Here is a 20,656-nt window from a genome sequence, read left to right as displayed (position 1 = left end):
TATATGCTGCCTATTGTACTACAATTTCTGTAAACAAGGTTTTAGCTTTTTCAATTTTCTTCTGAAGGCCTGTGATAGCTACTTAAGAGCTTGAGTACAGACAAGGTTCAAGGGAAATGCACTGGAGTATTTGAGCTGGGTATGTTGAATTGAGCATGAGATGTGGCAGAGGGGATAAATAAGACAAGACTAAGTCAGTAATATTTTGTTTTTGTATTTTCTTTCCCCTTATCTCCTCCTTTCCACTTGTTTCATAGCATAATGACAATGAAACTGCAGGACTAGAAATGATTCTCTACATTCCATAAAATGGCTGTTCAAATGCCCATTATTTCACAACTTCAACATCCTTCTCATAAAATGTGCTCATCTGAGATTTGCCTGAGATGGATTCTGTAGCTGAATCTGACATATCTTCTTATCTTCTTTCCTGTCCTCTTGCTCTCATGATTCCTCACCAGAAATTAACTTTCATCAGGTCCAATCCTTCCCTCACCATATGGGGCATTGAAGTTTCTGAAGGATTTGTTAAACAAAACCTTTTGGTTTTGACTAGCACACTGAAAGCAATGAAGTCTGTATTTAAACTATTCCTCTTCTGCTGCAAACATTTGTTCATTCTTATAAATATCCTCACCAAAAACTCCCTCTTGGTTTTGATGTTTTATTGGTCTCAAAAGGAATGTTTTTAATAATTACAGTTGGGATGTTTTCCTTCAATAGCCGTTAAATGAACGTGAGCAAAGCAAGCACATTTAGAGACTTGCTGAATGGCTTTTTAGAATAATTCAGGATGCCAAAAACAAAACCAACCTGGTAATGTAAGATCATTTAAAGAGTATTAACTATTTACCAGGGGCATCTGGAATCCTTCCCAAAATTTCAGTGATCCATATTTTTAACTGGTTGTTTTTGGCAAAAAACACTCATCCTCACAGGACTCATGCAGACTTTCAGTCCTCACACTGGAGACCACAGAAAGACAAGCAAAGTAAATCAGGCTGAACTGCTATGAAATTCCTTTTATTTTACAATTATATTTTGTCACTATTTTACATTCTGCTTCTCTGCTTTTGTACACCCAGAAACACCTTCAGGGCTTCACTTTTCTTGTAAGAGGAGAAAAGATGTGGTGGTGAAAAGCTGATAAATCCATAAGATGAGTCAGAAAGCAGTAGAAAGAAGGCTTACTAGTTTTGATTAGCATAAAAAAGAAGGAAAGTGGGTATTCATACCTTGTATAGAAGGTAGAAGTGAAGTGCAACGTGCTCTTTGCTAGAAAAGTTCTGTGGTGTTATTTCTTTTGACTAAGTTGCCCTTGGACTTAAGGAATCAAATAATAGAATCAAAATGGCTAGTGTTGGAAGGGTCCTTAAAGCCCACCAAGTTCCAGCCCCTTGCCATGGGCAGGGCTACCAACCACCAGCTCAGGCTGCCCAGGACCCCACTGAGCCTGGCCTTCAAGGCCTCCATGGATGCAGCACTACAGTTTCTCTCAGCAGCCTGTTCTAGAGCCTCACCATCCTCTGAGTGAAAAAGTTATTCTTTATATATAATCTAAATATTCCTTCTCTTAGTTTAAACCATTCCCCTTGCTCTATCACTATCCACTTGTGTAAAATGTTACTTTACCTCCTGTTTATATGCTCCCTTTAAGTACTGCATGGTCACAGTGAGGTCACCCTGGAGCCTTCTCTAAGACAAACACATCTAGCTCCCTCAACTTTTCTTCACAGGAGAGATGCTCCAGCCCTTTGATCACGCCCTTGGTCCTCCTCTTGACCTGCTTCAACAGCTCCACATCTTTTATATGCTAGGGGACCCAAACCTGGATGCAGCAGTCCAGCTGGGGCCTCAAAAGGACAGAACAGAGCAGGGAAAATCACCTCCCTCTCCCTGCTGACCACTCCTCTTTTGATGCAGGCCAGATCACAGCTGGCCTTCCAGATGTAAACTGTTAACTCACATCAAGCTTTTCATCTACCAAAGCCCTCAAGTCCTTCTCTACAAGACTGCTCTCAAGATCTTTTCCTGTTCCCCCTTGGACTATATCTCTTCAGGTTTTTGTGGGCTGACTTCTCAAATTTGTCCAGGTCCTTCTAGATAGTATTCCTTCCTTCTGCCATATCAACTGCACCACTCAGCTGGTGATGCCAGCAAATTAGCTGAGGGTGCATTTGATCCCACTGTCTGTGTCACCAACAAAGGTGTTGAAGGCCATCAGTCCCAGGAGGCTTCACTTAACACAAGTGTCCATCTGGACATGAGAACTGTTGTTACACTTATAAAAAACAATGACATTGCTGAATTGTAAAGAAACAGAAAGTTTTGAATATGCACACCTTGGCCAGTGAAATCTTAAGGCAAATATGGTTTATAGGTTTTATTAAAGATTCATAAATGATTTTTGCCAATGAAAATGCAAAGCATTAGCAAAATATTTAAAGGTAGAAATCCTTATTACTGTTCTCTTCTCTTATAGCTACATGATGCTTTTTTTTTTGTTTGTTTGAGATACGTATTGTGGAGAATCCTACAATGTGACAATCTCCTAGATGTATTAAAAGATGGAATTAACTATCCTTAGTGAGGAAAATGTAGTTAAAATAGTCTGGTTGGTGATACTGAAATTGATATTTGATGGTTTCTCTGAGAAAAGATAGTGCATGCACACAAAAATAAGGAGAACTGCAAAACTGGAAGATACAGCTTTGATTTTGCATATTGATTTTTGTTTTCAATAATGTTTCTTTACAAAGGCAAACACAACTTTTTGTTTTGGGATCACAGTAGGAGCTTCAGAAGAATCATAGAATCATAGAATCACCAAGGTTGGAAAAGACCCAATGAAAGAGAGAAAAGAAGAAAGATGGGGGAGAGTAAGAAACACGCAAAATGAATGCAGTTTAGGTGAATTTCAGGACTGAGATTTAACCAATAGAGTTAATGGGCCACCTGGGGTCTTGTATCACAGCGTACTCTCAGTGATAACGATTCTGTGGAGGCACTCATGATAGCTGTTACTTCACTAAGATTCTTTTCTTTCAGACTCCTGTCTCTTTAGTTCTGGTAACAGACGACCCGGTCACATGTTAGACTATTTGTAATTTCTGTCAGATTGGTATGGTCTTTTTTTTTTCTTGCATTTTCTTCTGCTTTGCCATGTTCCTACTGGCCATACAGTGTTTATGAGTAGATGGAGATTATTCTCAGCATTTTTAACTGTTGAATTTCTTAGAAAAGGTCTCTGTGTTAGCATGATTTATTTATTTATTTTATTTATTAATAGTTTGCTTGTGTGATCGTTTTCTTTTTTTTTTTTTTCCCCCAGTTTGTATGATAGGTTAGTTTGGACTCACATCTAGGGAAACTGGTTGGTAGTACACTGGAATACTATAATGGGACCCCATTGCTCTCAGAGTGCCCAGGTCAACATTATATCTGCACTCTGCTGAAAAAAACCAGTAGGTCTAATACTTCTGCAAAAACTCAACACTAAGTGGAAATCGGGTGTAATTTCAGATTAATAGTTCTGATAGTTCACTTCTATACTCCAGGGCACTACCATCTGTCTCATGATGTAACTCTTTAAAACCTTCCACAGGAAATAAAATGAGACCCTTGAAAAGGGCTGAACCTCAAGGCAAGCAGATCCTTCTGCGGCAGTTTGTTCAGCCTGTTTGTTTCAACTCAGAGTCAATTAGGAAGGGCACTAGAAAGGTAAGATGTAGAGCAGATGGCCTGTGAGAGGAAGGAACCTTGTCTTCCAGTACTCTACACATAAAGTATAAACCCACTTGTACAGCAGGCCCTAAAGTGACAGGAGGCAATGAGAAATGAAAAGCTTACTGACGACTTGATTTGTGTTTCCTTTATTGAGCAGGAAGAACCAAATTTAAATGATTTGAATGATGATTTTCTTCAAGAAAATGCTGCAAAGAGGCATTTCAGTGTTATTTACCCCTTGATTAGTTCTACAGTCTTATTCACTCTGTGCATTCATGTCTAATGACTAGTTTGCATTAACGTGAAAAGAGTTGAACCCTCCTATTTCCAGAGTAACTTAGCAGAAAAAAATGCTTTTTATCCAGACATGGTGGAACACATCTGGGTGGAAGTTTCTTATAATCACAGAGGAAACTAAATGAAAAGTATCCTGAAAATACTTTATTCATCACAGGAAACTGTTTTTACTCAGTGACCTGAGTATTATCTGATAGCATAGTATAATTTTATTGCTAATACTGCTCAGTGCCATAATGCCAATCACTGGCATACAGTGCATTCTGTATCCTTTTCTATGTACATACACTAATCCTTAAAAAACTGCATGTGTGGTAATGGTTCAGTGTTGGCTGTGCATTTGTATGTTGGGTTTTCTCTCACAGGAAAAGAGAATATAGTGTAATAAATTGCTTGAATTCAGGGATTATGTTTTGCTCAATCTGCTTAGTACATAGGGGAAGTTATTTATTTTAAGATTGCTCAGTTTTTGTTGTTGTTGTTGTCATTTTGTTTTTTTTTTTTTCCCCATTCTTTATCTGTATAAATAAAAACCTGTCATAAGAGTTTGATAACATGATCGCTGTAACGCAAGCTATTGCAGAAGAAAAGCTATTCATTCTGCATGACTACAGTCAAATATGCTTCTTGTTAAACATTTTAATGATGAATATAATAATACTTGTTGGCAGAAGGATAAAGATATTCTAGAGCACATAGTAATTGAATTATAATTGGGAAAGTTACTAAGGGAGAGAGTTTGTGAGACCTTTCCTAGGCCTTTTGATCCACCCACCTACTCTTGTCCAGCACAGCATAGAAAAAAAGATATAGTTTTGAAATAGTTGCTGTGTACTTGAAGAAGGTTAAAGATCATCAAAGTTCAGGAGTGGGAGTGGGGAGTCAAGGAGAGAAAAGGGAGACACTGAGGAACAGCAAACAGAGCAGAAAAGTGAACCTGGCTTTCTTTTACTACTGGCTGCTGCAGGAGGAGTCCAACTGCAGTGTTGTCACAAAAACCTGCTGAAAATACATGTTGAAATGTAACTGGCCTTTGAAATAAACCTGAGACTTCCCTGTTGGGAAAGCAAAGCAGCAGATCGCTGTCTTCAAGAGCTGTTTAAGAACCTTCTGTCCTGAACTCAAAGGCCTGAAGGAGGAGGAGAGCAGACAGTAAAAAAAGCTGGGTCAAAATATATATATTTTTTTCCTTCCCTGTTTATCATGTTTCTGATTTTATCAGAAATACTAATGTATAATGAATATAAAAATACTACTGTGTTTATTTTTGCAGGAAGTTCTGAGAATATCTAGGTTAATCTCAACTACCACTGCTCAGTTCAGGTTTCCTAGGCAAGGATTGCTTCTGTTGCTATTGTCTGGTTCAGATCAGAGGCCCAAATCTCTGGGTGCCTGTCTTCTATTTCCAAACCTGTATGTTCCACAGAACTGCTAAAGATTGTCAGGGATGTGTCTGGCTGAGGGTGCACATACAACTCTGAAGCTACATAACACTGAGCAGCCATGAGAAGTGCCTGGTTTGAGACCAAGACAGAGACAATGGTTCCAATTTTTGTTGAGTGCATGGCCAGTTGAAATGGAACTGAAACCATCCTGGAAAATAACATGGGACAGATCAAGGGTTGCTTGACCATCTTTACTATGCTAACTAGGTGCTCTCTTACTCAGTAGAGAAACAGTCTATACTGTATGTTCTCTGTCAACATAGATAGTACATTATCATTTTCCTGTCCCAAATAGAGTTTTTCTCTCTCTTTATAAAAATGTATAAAGTTAGAGAGGAAGAAATGGTATAAGACTGTCACCACAGAGAAAAACACAGCAGCTTTATCAGAGGCTGGAGAAATGACACTGTCAAGAGACAAAGGCATACATCAGAATAAAAAATGTAATGTTTTGCTCATTACCTGGTGGGTAGCGTGTATTTTTCTTTGTTAATTTTCCTCATTCTACATAGGGAGGCACAATTTCTCAGCATCCTGTTGAGCACAAACAACCCTGTGTAAACCTGGAAGCTTGGTTAGCACCTGTTACACTCTGCCCTGTCCCAGCTGCTATATGGGTTGTGAGAAACAAAACAAAATTTTTAAAATTCACTACTTGGGAAACTGTCTAAGTATAAATGAAGACATCAGGCAAAGTCAGTTTCCTGAAATGAAAGATACTCATTAATTGCAGTTATAGGTTAATAGCACATTCAAGTTGATAAGAGCGATGTTGTTTAAAAATGTATCTACTTCTCTTATTTATCAGCTACTCTGAACGTTCCTAGAAATATGCAAAGCTTAATATCAAGAACTTGGGTGATATTTTAGATACTCATTCTGAAATAATTCAACTGCCTTTTAAAAGATAAATCGTAATTATGCTTACTTGTTGTCTTTTTTCAGTGATTAAGTAGTTGACAAATAAGATCGAATTTTCTATGTGCCATGTGATATGTGATATCACAGGAGTTCTATGCTAGGTAGGCTTATCAGCAATGACCAGCTACACAAATAAATAACTTGTAGACCTGTTTCATGGAAAATGAAGTAATACAAAAACTGATTGCAGTACAAAACAGATGTAGCAGATATGTGCTACTATATAAAAATATTAATGCCTCATTCAAACATAAACAAATAAGTATTTTTCTTATTAATGATCTTCATCATAGGTCCTGTCTTTCTTTCCTCTAAGGTTGAATTGTACCTGGGCACTTCATCCGATAAAGTTTGCATTTTCAGGCCGTCTTAGAAGTCAAAATGCTTTTCTTGCTGATGAACAGGAGAGGTCTGAAAAGGTCGTTGTTAACAAATCTAACCTTTAGCCTCCTAGAAAGAGAATTACTGCTTCCATTTATTTATTTATTTATTTATTTTCCTGCTTTAAACAGATCTAGGTTAACTCCTTTTCAAACTCCAGTTCATTGTGCTGTTACTCTGAAAATATACTTTATTTTCGTAAAAGCCAACAGCAGGGCTCCACATCTGGCAAGGATCTGTGGTAGAAGAGAATAAGGCGCATTCTTGTATTCATCTACCACCACATGGCTAGGACAGTGCTGCAGGAGATTATTTAATCTCCTTTTTCACTGGGATTAATATGAACTTGGAATTGGACAATGAATGCAAATGATGAGTTCAGGTCTAACTCTGGCACAGGCAGGAGAAGGTTGGCAGTAGAGTAGCCTGTGACTTTTTATGAGATCTTATCCACAGCTCCTCTTCGCATCATATTTCTGAGGATATGAAGAGTCAGTATTCTTAGAATATTTTAGATAGAACCTAGAAATTATTTGCTTTCTGCAGGCTGACATTGTCCCTGTGCTGTTCCAGCATTTGGTCTCCTTCATCAGAGTGAAAATCAATATAACATAATGATCACTGGACAGATGCTTATATCACATAAGGAAGACCCTCCTAAGGGAAGTGTCCTGTACTCCTGGAAGCCTATGGGCCTCTTTCCTAAGCAAGTTCTAAGCCCTTAAGTCTAATGTTAGAGATGGCTGCTGGTCAGGAGAATAATCAGCAGACCCTGAAGACAGAATGTAAAAATTCAGGAAAAATAAGTCTATTTCACACTGGGTAGTCCTTTATCTGGCACTCCTTCATTTACATTGCCAGATGCTGTACAAAATACTGAAAGGAGCATGTTGTACTTTTTCTGTAACTGTAGCCATCTCTCCTTGCTTTTCTTTGTTATTCAATCTCTGCAACTCTGTGAGTGCTATCTACCCTCTGTTCTCACTGACAGTTTCTTATTTTTTTTTCTTTCTCCTTCAAAACATTGACACTTAAGAGCACTGGCAGATGTTATGCTGCAGCAGACCTTGCAGTAAGAGTCTTCACAAGCACAGTTGTTGAAAACAACAGTGTTATTTGTTCTTTCAGCTCCTCTTCTGTAGCTAAAAAGCAACTGGAGAATAGTGTGGCGCCAAGAGACAGGAACGAGACTCTCCTTCTTCTAAATCTGCATGCAAGATTTTCAAGAACTTCTGCCCATGATTTTTCATCTTATTTATTTACACTTTGAGTAAACTCTCTCATTCCCCTCTGTGTTGTGAGGGCAAAGTTAGGTTGAACTGCTTTAAGAACTTCAACAACCAGGCAATATGTATTTAATAGTTGAATTTTGGGATCTTTGCAGCATTAAGGCACAGGTAAACTTTTTACAAGAAGAGAAATAGGTGCTTTTATGGAAAAGGAAGCTGCTGATAATTTAAACAGGTTTTTATGGATTAACATGACACCAAATTGCTTTCTTCAGACCCTGCATGATGAAGGGTATGTGCTTCAAAAATAAGGCGTATCATAAGCAAAAACTAAGTAAAATTTTCTATGAATTATTTTTATGACAACAGGTAATTAAATGCCTATCAAATAGAGTAGAAAGTGTGTGGTTGAGTATTCTTTCCAGTGTTAGCATTGAGTTCTTTCTCAAAAGAGGTTGGTACTGGGGTCTGTCCTCTTCATATCTTTGCTGATGACATGAATGAGGACATTGAGTTCACCCTCAGTAAGTTTGCAGGTCACACCAAGTTGGCTGGAAGTGTTGATCTGCTTGGGGGTAGCAAGACTCAATAGAGGGATCTGGACAGGCTGGATTATTGGGTTGAGGCCAATGGGATGACATTCAACAAGACCAAATGCCAGGTCCAGCACTTTGGCCACAACAACCCCACGCAATGCTACAGGCTTGGGGCAGAGTGGCTGGAAGACTGTGTAAAGGAAATGGACCGGAGGGTATTTATTGACACTCAGCTGAACATAGGCCAGCAGTGATTCTGGGCGGCCAAGAAGGCCAGTGGCACCCCGGCATGTATCAGAAATAGTGCTGCCACCTGGAGCAGGGACGTGATCATCACTCTGTACTCAAGCGCTGGTGAGACTGCACCTGAAGTGCTGTGTTCAGTTTTGGGCCCCTCCCTGCAAGAAAGACACGGAGGCCTGGAGTGTGTCCAGAGAAAGGCAGCAAATCTGAGAGGGGTCTGGAAAATAAGTCTTATGGGGAGCGGCTGAGGGAACTGGGATTGTTCAGTCTGGAGAAGAGAAGGCTCAGGGGTGACCTTATTGCTCTCTATAACTACCTGAAGGAAGGTTGTAGTGAGCTGGTGGTTGACCTCTCTTGTGTCTACTGACAGGATGAAACCAGATGAGGTTTAACAAAAGCAAGTGTAGAGTCTTGCACTTGGGTAGAAATAATTGCATGCACCAGTACAGGCTGGGGGAAGACCTGCTGGAGAGGAGCTCTGCTGAGAGGGACCTGGGTGTCCTGGTGGACGACAGATTAACCATGAGCCAGCAGTGTGCCCTTGTAGCCAAAAAAGCCAATGACATACTGGGGTGTATTAAAAAGAGCGAGTCCAGCAGGTCAAGGGAGGTGATCCTCCCCCTCTACTCTGCCCTGGTGAGGCTTCATCTGGAATACTGTGTTCAGTTCTGGGCTCCCCAGTACAAAAAAGACAGGGATCTCTTGGAAAGTGTCTAGCAGAGGGCCACTAAGATGGTGAAGGGCCTGGAGCATCTCTCCTGTGAGGGGAGACTTAGGGAACTGGGTCTGTTTAGCCTTGAGAAAAGAAGGCTGAGAGGGGACTTGATCCAGGTTTATAAATACCTGAGGTGTGGGAGCCATAGTGGCGAGGCTGGTCTCTTTTCAGTAGTGTGTGGGAACAGGACTAGGGGTAATGGGATGAAACTACAGCATAGGAAGTTCTGCACGAATGTGCACAAGAACTTCTTTATGGTAAGGGTGATGGAGCACTGGAACAGGCTGCCCAGGAAGGTGGTGGAATCACTGACCCTGGAGGTGTTCAAGAAATGTTTAGACATGTTGAGGAACATTGTTTAGTCAGAACTATTGGTAATAGCTACATGGTTGGACTGGATGGTCTTTTAGGTCTTTTCCAACCTTAGAGATTCTGTGATTCTACAAAAGCAGTGTGATGTGTCTGCTTGTTGTCATATCCTGCTAAAATCGTTATAGCTTGATTTGATTTTATTCTTATAAAAAATCCAAGATAGGCAAAAAAAAAATCTGAACTGCCTGTAAAAATTGGTCAATTTTGTTGTTGTTGTTGTTGTTGTTTTCATGTTGTTTTGGGGTTTATAGCTTACTGTTTACCCATCTTAAAAAATTCTACTACTGTGATTCAACATAAGTGTGGGTTATACACATCAGCAAGCCAGAGACTTTCTCCCGTAATGACTCTCATGGTTTTGCCTCCTTTATCTCACTCAGTTCTTTTTTAAGAAATATAAAATTTTTGAATCCATTAAGACCACATAGATTATCTGAGATGATGATAACTGAAAACTTGCTATTTGACAGATATTTTTGGAGGAAAATTTCAGGATTTTAGTTTACTTGCAATGCAATGTACATTTTATGTGTAAATGTACAAATATGTTCTTCCTGCTGATATTTTTGGTGTAGTTCTCTGCTATTATGACCAGTTTCCATTTTATTTTCTTTCCAATTTGTACTCCTCTCACATAGTTGCTAGCCAGTCTCGAGAGCCTTAAGCTCCTATCCTAAACATTTAAGAGACATGAACATTTCTTTTTATCAGATATGATCCTCACATAACTGTACTCCTGACTCTGTTGTAGCTGTTCACAGAGAAAATTTAATTTCATAATTGTATAGAGCATATCTTGTGTAATAATGTTCCCATTATCCCAGAGCAGTTAAATAAATGTGCTGTTGTTTGTAGGTGTTTGTAAACAAAACTAAAGTATTATTTGATTTACCACATTTGCAGAAGTATACTTCAGAATATCAGGATACGAGCAAAAAACAAAACAAAACAAAATAAAATACCAACAAAACAAAACAAACAAACAAAAAAACTGCAATGGTCAGAAATCAGAATTGCTGAGTTTTCCATTAGTAATTTGAATATTCGAGCTATAAGCTGTTTACATGAAATTCAGTATTTGTGTTTTACTTCATTCCATGTCCATTGCAGAATAAAAACAAATTGCATTGGTTTTACAAGTGAGATTAAGTCTGCTCTATAGACATTTTATCCTCCTGCCTGCTGGTTGCCTTTTCTATCCCATTCCCATTGCTCCAATAGTTAATCCCATAAAATCAATAGCTTCTTCAGCACAAAATATGTCATCAAGCTACTCCAACCTATTTGTTGTATAAAAGAAGGACTTAGTGAAGGTAGGAAAAGAGTAAGGATAAAGATTATTTGGAGTGAATAGGAAGAACCATCCCCACCCCATTCAGTGTTGGTCCTTATTCCCACTCTATAACAAAAATGAAACTCTCCCTGTTATTTTTATTGTGAGAATTGACCTGCGACTATTTTGACAATTAACAGACATCGACTGGTGTATTTATGCTGGAAAATTTGCACAGTCATTTTATGATTTTTTGAGCCATGCTCTTTGGCTGGTATCTTGAAATGAGCCAAATACATGGTATTTCATGTTATGCTCTTCATCACTGCTATGTTTGCGTTACTAAAAATCTTTGCACAGATGGGCAGAGGCAGTGCTGTCAGAAAATTTTCAGTTGCAAATTCTTTGCTAAATCCAAGTCTTTTCTCCCTCCAATTGTTTAAAAATAAAACAAAACAAAATGCATAATATGCCTAGTTCTGGTTATCTTTTATGCTAACTTAGTGTAAAAATATATTGCTTAACTTTCTTTTTATTCAGCCAGAAAAAGACCTATTATGAAGAATGGGGATTACTTGTTTTATTTCACATTAATGTTTTCCCGTTTTTAACCTTTATTTTCTAAATATAAAATACTATTTTTTAATATATTTTTTTTTCCTAGTATGTTTTTACTTTATCAGGGAGGAACTAAATAATGTCATGTAAGTAAAATCCCTCATTCTGTATTTCATCTAAAAGGACATTTGAATCCACCTTGAATTTTTGAAGACCTTGCTTAAATAGTCTCTATCCCTTACATTAGACAAAAAGTCAAACCAAAAGTGGTAAAACCACAGCCTTCTGAGGTGGAGCAGGAGCAGGTTATCTAGCCAGAGGAGTAGGTACAGGGAGCAAGGTTCCCTTCCATTTCACTTCTTTTCCATTTTAATTAGGGCCTTAATAATGTAAATCACATTATACATAAGTACATGTGCAGCATTTGTTCTATTATGCAGCCATTTTTATCCTATGAAAATGTTCAAGTACACTTTTCAGTGGTTCTGGAATAGTTGCTTTATTAAAACTATGTATTACAAAATATGATCTGTCTGGCTATTATTCACAGTATGCTATGTGCTTGTCACCTGTTTCATCAGATTCATCTGTCTAGCATGGGAAGAGAACTAGTTCAATATGACTTTAGTGACTTTTGGTATACTCTGAATTCAAATATCCAACCATGATGCATCCCAACCACTAGCATCCTATAACATGAAATAATGTCTTCAGATAATAAATATGTTTGGTAGAAATGTGTTGTCTTCCTTTTCCCTCAGATTATCAATCTCTCCTTGATCCCTACCTGATCTTCACACAGAGTTCTCAACCTCTGTCCCCTGCCTGTTTAACAAATTCACCAAACTTATCTCAGTGCTCTTTTGTAGACCAATTAGGTGTAGAACTGAAGTGGTGGTAATGGTGAAGTCCGCATAATTTTGCATGCTTATTTTACTAACTGTGAAACAATCTGAACCAAAGGCATAGTGTTTCATACACACAAATTTGACATACTGTACTTTTTTTTCAGTGTTCCTGTCATTTCCCTAGTGAGAACACCTGTTGTATAATCTAGGGCAATCACACCACTGAAAGCCCCATATGAGCTTCATTTTGTATAAACAGTACCATTTAGAGTGAGGCCATATTGCAGGATTATCACAGTGGGGAAGCAGTGGTCCCATTCCCTGCTCAGGGCTTTTCTTATGCAGCAAACAGGTAGATGAGGTGTCCAGAGTGTGCCTGGGGCTGGCTGTGGGGAAGGGGAGATCCCTATGCCCCTGAGGTAGCTTGGTGTCAGGAGTTTGCAAGCCAAATACTTCAGCTGTTGCTTTCTGGGAATAAAACCTCAGGGCATATTTTTGTTATGGAAATCCCTCCTGTTCTCAAAATGTTGAGATGTTTGTTTAATTCACTCGTTACTAGCCTGGCTACTAGCTTTTTCTGCATGTTGATCTGTAGCAAGCTATACGTAATAGATACGCACACACATATATATGCAAACACACACATGCACACACATATGCAGATATATATTTATAGGCACACATACACACATATTTATACATCTATTCTGCAAACACATTATGTATAGTTAGGTATAAACACAGCTACAAACAACATTAGTATATATAAATATGTGTAAGCTGTCATTAAACCTGATTATGATTCCTTACTTCGAGAAAGAGTACGTATGAAATGGTTTTTATGTTGTTTTTCTGAAGACTTGCTGCTAATGCATTGGTATTTGATGCTCACATATTTTAATATGCTGCATGCCTGAGTGACAGATGATGATCTGACAAAGGAAATCTGGTGTTAAACTACATCAGCTAGTAGCACATTTTAAAAACCCAGCTCTAACAAAACATCATTTAAGTATATTTATTGTATTTTTAAAATTTGATAGCTTCCTATTGCTGGTATTGTCTTTGTCTGTGTTGACAACAAAAGGATAAATACAGTGCATACAGTAGGTCCCCCTGCTTATACCATGAACATGACACATGTCATCCTATGATAAATTGGCTCTGTGTCTGTTCAATTTCAAATCCAAAGCTCTGGAGGCAGAGGTGTTAGGAAGCAGGCATAATTCTGGCGAGCAGAGGCCTCAGATGCACAAAATTAGTGTGCATAGTACAGATAAGAGGAGAGAGAGACTGAGAGGAAGTTCACACAGGTTTGTCAACTTCCTGTGGTTTAGGTAGTGTTGGCAGATGTTAGGTGTAAAAAAAACATCTGTAAGCATGATAATGAATGTTACTAGAATTTGAAGTGACAACTGTATCGAGCACAAATGCTGTCTTGTTTCTTCATTTGCATACCAATTAAATAAAAGACCCAAATATTAGGTACAGGAATTTGTGTGACAAATAATCTGTGGGGCTTACTTGGTACATCTGGGTCAGATGCATTGGCTGTGTGACAGATGCAGTGTCAAAAGAAGATTTTAACATGAAAAAAATGTATTCAGATTGTTACTAAGTACTGTACTTAAAGCAAAGATTAGAAAAGGGTCTAGTTCAGAAATTGCTTTAAACATAGTGGAATATACCTCTCTATATGTATTTTATTGTGCATTACTGTCAGGTCTGGTATGCAAGACATCTTCCTAACCAACTGCTGAAGAAAAGAGAAGGCAAAAATAGTGCTGTTCTGTACCATTATGTTGTGTAGTTATCTTATTCCCTTGGTAAATACATATGTTTTATGGGACTACTCAAAGAGTAAGAAGCTACTTGATGTGAGTAAGGATGGCAGAATCAAGCATTACATGCTTAAGCATTTATGCAGAACTTTACATTTTTCATGCTGCTCAGAAATATTTATGAAGTAGTTCATGTGTGGTGAAGGTTCAGGTCAGTTCTTGTTTTAGTAAGACAAGTCTGCTTGACCCTGATTTTAAACCAAACTTGAGCCAAAGAAGTACTCTTGTTCTTTTGATCAACTCTTCCTCTGACAGAATGAACCTGTATGCCTCAGAAATGTTTATGTGTCTTTCACCACATCTGGGATATGCCATACCTAAGACATTTTATTTTGCATACTTCCTGCTGCATTTCACCTTCAATTAGGGCCAAAGACACTTCCTGTAATTGTTATGAAATCTTGCTTTTCTTCCCCAGCTAACCCAGCTTCTCAGGACTCAGAGGTTCTGAATATGCTGCACCTTGACTAACATTAGGCCTCTAGACAAGAAGCATCTGTATCACCATTTGGAGAGGCATGGGATGAATTCTTTTATAGGCATGGATACCTGTGAAGTAACCCCAAAGGTTACCTTTGAATCACGAGCTGTGTACAAACTGTTGTCTTTCTCAAACCCGGAAGAATGATCAGTCTTTGCAGAGCCTACAAGCAAAAATGCTGCTGGCTTACTGCACTTCAATCCTGCTGATGATCCAAGGAGTAGGACTGTGGTGACCATAAGTACCTCTGGGAATTACAGTAACACAAATATAAAGGAAATACAAAAAATAAGTAATACAATTTCCTTGTATATTTCATGTATCAATAATTTTGTTAGATATTTTTCACACTTGTTATTAATTTTTTTAAAATACGTTTTAATCAAGGAAATGAGTTTACACAGGGTAAATGTAGTGTTTAAATATTTAAAATTTAAATGAAAGAAATCCTCTTGAATGCACCTGTATGTACTAGATATGTCTGAGTCCATTTGGCACAAGAAAGTAGGCCATGAAATTATGTATTTAAAGAAGTTAAACTACTCAACTCACACAAAAATAAAGTTTGCTCACCTCTACTGTAAATTCTGACTGAAAAAATTCAGGCAGACAGAACTGAAATCATTAATAGTGAATAAAGACATAGGTGTATGAATTTCTGAGTTTGGGAAGTTGGGGGAGTTCCCACTTTTGAAAAAGTATGAATTGAAAAAAAAAAAGAAAAAGTGTTTTATATACTAAAATGATGACTTTTACAGCATACAAACTCTTTAAAAATAAAGTGAATGAAACCAGAGCACTACAGGTTATACTGTAGTGTTGAAAGAAAAAAGACACATGGTTAGTTTTGAACTAGCAAGTGTTTCATACTGCAACCAAGGGATGCATTTTGCAGGGATGAAATTGAGCAAAGGAAAATTTAATCTTATTACCAGGAAAATGTATCTAATAGTGAGATCTATTAGAACTGTGGAATAGTCTCTAGAGAGAAGTGATGGAAGTCCTATAGCTTGAGTCACTGAAAATCAGACTAGGGAAATCACTGGTGGTTTTGTCGCTGGGAAATAAACGTGTACTGGATGTAGAATGCATGTTGTGACCCAATGAAAAATTTCTGCCTCAATCATCTTCAGTTTTCTGAGTTATTATTATCACACTTCTATAGCATTTCATAGAATGACAAAAAAGAAGATAGGATCTCAGTGTTGTGAAGTTTTTCATGACACAACAAAAGCAAACAAGTTCTAAAAAGCTCTACTGTGGCTCATTATTATCTCAAGGTGATTTTTCCTTTCCATGGATTTATGGATCTAAGTAACCTCCACAGACCAAGGATATTTTATGCTTTTTCTATCTCTACCCACTTTTTTTCCTTTCTTTTCTGTAAATCTTAAAAATATTCTTCTCGTTGTTTTCCGCACTTTTTATTTTGAACATTGTGAAGTCATGTGTGAGCCAAGAGGAATACTTGCACAAGGAGATACAAAAGAATTCTATTAATTTTTTGTTTATGCTTTGAAAGAAATCTCCTCAGACAGTAACTTCTATCTTATTTATCTTCTAGGAAAATCTCTGAAAGGTGATTCTTCAGTTAAACACAAAATGTAAGTCTGCCATTGCATATTAACATAGAAAGACAAAACATCCAAGACATGAGTTAATATGAAAAACAGCAGTTTAAAAAAAAAAAAAAAAAAAAAGATTTCAGATAGATCTATCACATTTTAAGACTTAGTAAACCTACTGGATAATTAAATGATTGTAACAGTTCAAAACTACTTAGAAAGTCTGTCTTGCTATGTGAATATCATCCTATGTAATAATATAATCTTTTAAAGAAAATTTATGTTTGTGTTGCATTACATAATAGAAAAGCAATTAGGATAAAGGAATAATGCAGAAAGGGACTTTCTGTGGCTCAGGAGACTTGTTTGCTTTCTCACTCATGGTGAGAAAAAAAAACAACTGCGCACATATAAAGCAAAACAACTCAACACAGGTTATGATCAATTGCTAACCCCGTAATTAAAATCAGTTTCAAAATCCACCTGAACTGATTATAACAGAGATAAAAATTTCAGTAGTTTTGAATAATTCCTATGGAATAACTTGCTGGTCACCAGTCCATTTCTGCTGTAAGTATGTACACAATTAAGAACAATCTTTACTGAGAGTCAGAATTATTGTACATAGCAGTAGATCTGAGCTATCAAAGAGACTAAAGCCTTCCTACGTGGAAGGAACATGGGACACAAATATGCAAATACTGTTTGTTTTTCCTTAAGTTCTCTTGGGATAAGTATTTTATTTAATCTCAAGGTTTATTTATAAACTTTTATATAAGATTATGCTAATGATTGCTATGTCACAGTCATCAACAATGATCAGATTCTTTACACAAAAAGACACAACTCTTTAACTAAAATGTGGTATGTTAAATAAAAGTCAGTGACATCCAGAAAGAAATTTCTAATCCTCAGCTGACTCAGAATTTTTCTTCAACAGAAATATGAGGGTGAGACAGTAATCCCCCCCCAATACAGATGGACACCATTCTTTGTTAGTTTTGATTCTCGGTGTCAGTAGTCTAGTAATTACTTAGTGAACAGAATAGTCTGAAGGTTTGCAGTGACTGAAATCTTCAGACAAAGGTTTTGCAACTTGTTGAAGTTTTTTTCTGTTAGTTTGTTTTTACTTTTGGATGTTGCAGAAAGAGCTGCAAACCTATAATTTTTCCTAAACTGTTTAGATATACTCTCTATAATTGTAAAGCTGATGTCTTATTACTGTCTTCTTACTTACCTGGTATGGGAGACATTATGATCAGGCAGGTGGTTTTCCCATGGTGAGGCTCATCCCCTGCACTCTGGGTGTGCTGACCCCTGCGATTTCTCCAAATGCAGGAAACTTGACTGCATAATTTGTGGTAGTGCGGGACTGCATTCATGCTCTCCCCTTTTAATTGCCCAGGGGGGTTGTGGAGTCTCCTTCTCTGGAGATATTCAAGACCTGCCTGGATGCTTATCTGTAGGGAATCTACTTTGGCAGGGGGGTTAGACTCAATGATCTCTGGAGGTCCCTTCCAACCCCTATGATTCTGTGATTCTATGAATCTTTCTAAATTTTCTTCCTATATTGTGTATCTGCTTTAATTAAGCACAAGAATAAAGGAAATACAAAAGAACTTGTTTCAAAGAAATGGAGGAATTCAGTCTTAATTCAGGTGTATCCTGAACACTTTCCAAACTGTCACGGGTTAGTTAGATTTACCTATGCCCGTGACAGGGGAAGCCACCCCACGCCCCCCCCCAGGGCCGGAAAGGAGGGGGAAAAGGGGAGTGGGATAAAACAGCGACAATCTAAGGAGGAAAAACTTATTTTACTAAATATGATATCGAAATACAAGATAACACAATATAATATAATTAAGGCTAACAAATCGAACGAAACAGAGAGAGAGAGTCTCCGAAAACCGAGAGGCCTACTGTGAACTCTAGGCGACACGGCTGGAACGCTTCCCACTCTCCGAGAAGTTCGAGAGAAGAAGGAGGGCACTCCAGCCTGGGAACGAGATTATATAGAGTCCTGGTCCCGTGACTTATTGTTACTCCTGTTGTTCTCTGGGATATGTAGTCTTCTTCTGTGGACTGCACATTCAACAGAAGTATCCATACTTGACATGATGTTATGATGTGGAATACTGATAGCAAAATTACAAAATTACAAAACCATGACATTCCACCCCTTATTCTACATTATTACATCATGGTTAATATATACATATATATACATATATATACACGTATGTAAAATTGTGATAGCTAAATAGTAGAATTGCATGTAACATAACTAAATGTACAACTATAATAACTAAAATACACTACACATGCAAACATATATATATATATAGATAGATACATAAAATTATTGACTGCACTCCCCCAGCATCAAATTCCCTTGTGGCACACATTGAACATCCCCATCCTTCTGCATTACCCACCAAGTGCACCCAGGTCCCTGGGCGAAGACAGTTCCACGGATAGGTTTGCCCTTTCCAGAAGCTGGAAGGACCCAAACAGCTTTTCCCAACATGTTCTTTACATGTATAACAGGGACCTTATCTCCTTCTACAGTGTGTAGGGGGCTAGATTGACTAGGACCATCACGATTGACAGATCCTCTAGTATTGACCAACCAAGTGGCTTCTGCCAGATTCTTCTCCCAGTGCTTAAATGTTCCACCACCCATTGCTTTCAACATAGTTTTCAACAACCCATTATATCGTTCAATTTTACCAGAAGCTGGTGCATGGTAGGGAATATGATAAATCCACTCAATGCCATGATCTTTGGCCCAAGTATTTATAAGGGAATTTTTAAAATGTGTCCCATTATCAGATTCAATTCTTTCTGGGGTGCCATGTCGCCACAGGACTTGTTTCTCAAGACCTAATATGGTGTTTCGAGCAGTTGCATGGGGTACTGCGTATGTTTCAAGCCACCCAGTGGTTGCCTCTACCATAGTGAGTACATAACACTTACCACTGCGAGATCGTGGCAAGGTGATATAATCAACCTGCCACGCCTCCCCATATTTATACTTTTGCCATCGCCCTTCCTCCCAGAGAGGTTTCATCCTTCTGGCTTGTTTAATTATGGCACATGTTTCACAATCATGAATAATCTGCGCAATAGCGTCCATGGTTAAGTCCACCCCTCGGTCTCTGGCCCACTTATATGTCGCGTCTCTTCCTTGATGGCCTGAGGTCTCATGAGCCCATCGAGCTAGAAATAATTCGCCCTTATTCTGCCAATCCAAGTCGATTTGAGCCACCTCAATTCTAGCAGCTTTATCTACCTGATGGTTGTTTTGTTGTTCTTCAGTAGCCCGACTTTTGGGCACATGTGCATCCACATGACGCACCTTTACAACCATATTCTTTGTTCGGGAAGCAATGTCCTTCCATAGTTCAGCGGCCCAAACAGACTTTCCCCTCCGTTGCCAATTATTTTGTTCCCACCGCTGTAACCACCCCCATAAGGCATTTGCCACCATCCATGAGTCAGTATAAAGATACAGCATTGGCCACCTCTCCCGTTCAGCAACATCTAAGGCCAGCTGGACAGCTTTTACCTCTGCAAACTGACTTGATTCTCCCTTACCTTCAGTGGCCTCTGCAACCTGTCGTGTGGGGCTCCACACAGCAGCTTTCCATTTGCGATGCTTCCCTACAATGCGACATGATCCGTCAGTGAATAGGGCATATTTCTTTTCATTTTCTGGTAATTCGTTGTATGGTGGGGCCTCTTTAGCACGTGATACCTCTTCTGCTGGTGATGTTCCAAACTTTTTATCTTCAGGCCAGTCCATGATTACCTCTAGGATTCCTGGACGATTGAGGTTTCCCATTCGCGCTCGCTGTGTAATCAGCGTAATCCACTTGCTCCAGGTGACATCGGTAGCATGATGGGTGGAGGGAACCTGTCCTTTGAACATCCAGTTCAGCACTGGCAGTCGAGGTGCCAAAAGGAGCTGTGTTTCAGTCCCGACTACGTCGGAAGCAGCCCGAACCCCCTCATACGCGGCTAAGATCTCCTTCTCAGTTGGAGTGTAGCACTCTTCAGACCCCTTATATGATCGACTCCAGAATCCCAGGGGTCGGCCTCGGGTCTCTCCTGAGGCTCTTTGCCACAAACTCCAAGTGGGGCCTTTCTCTCCAGCAGCAGTATAGAGGATGTTCTTTACATCCTGTCCAGTCTGTACTGGCCCCAGGGCTACAGCACGGGCTAT

General features: G+C 38.7%; 1 non-coding gene across 1 annotated transcript; it reads left to right on the top strand.

Moving 5' to 3' along the window:
- Positions 1-17,660: 17,660 nt before the first annotated feature.
- LOC116652573 (U1 spliceosomal RNA) lies at positions 17,661-17,824 on the top strand. Its single transcript, XR_004305733.2, has one exon. It is a non-coding gene; the product is annotated as a U1 spliceosomal RNA (small nuclear RNA).
- The last annotated feature ends 2,832 nt before the right edge of the window (positions 17,825-20,656 follow it).

This window comes from Coturnix japonica, chromosome Z, assembly GCF_054131305.1.
Source record: "Coturnix japonica strain WE chromosome Z, WE-NBRP24, whole genome shotgun sequence".
Classification (NCBI taxonomy): Eukaryota; Metazoa; Chordata; class Aves; order Galliformes; family Phasianidae; genus Coturnix; species Coturnix japonica.
This window is presented reverse-complemented; position numbering and strand designations above follow the sequence as displayed.